At 58.6% G+C, this 220-nt stretch overlaps 1 protein-coding gene across 1 annotated transcript in view; it reads left to right on the top strand.

The window, feature by feature from the left end:
* LOC119588924 (ETS domain-containing protein Elk-4-like) overlaps positions 1 to 220 on the top strand; it is a gene marked incomplete at its 5' end in the record, with an annotated part of 45690 nt that overhangs the window by 19965 nt on the left and 25505 nt on the right.

The raw sequence follows: 220 nt of genomic DNA on the forward strand, positions 1-220 counted from the left end.
ATGCATAAATCCATGATAAACGAGGCATATGGCGTGATGCAAAGTGCGTGTGTGGCGTGTAGGGGGGAGGGGGGGGAAGGAGGCCCCAGATTCCCACGGTGCATATCTGAGGCACAGTGCCACCCTTGTTCCCGGCCGGCACCCTTGCGCGACGACATCTCGCCTTCCCTCTCCTGCTTTCTCGTTCCTTTTCCTCCTCTCCTCCTTCGGTGGTCGAGAT

The sequence above is a fragment of the Penaeus monodon genome, chromosome 24 (assembly GCF_015228065.2).
Source record: "Penaeus monodon isolate SGIC_2016 chromosome 24, NSTDA_Pmon_1, whole genome shotgun sequence".
In the NCBI taxonomy this organism is placed as follows: domain Eukaryota; kingdom Metazoa; phylum Arthropoda; class Malacostraca; order Decapoda; family Penaeidae; genus Penaeus; species Penaeus monodon.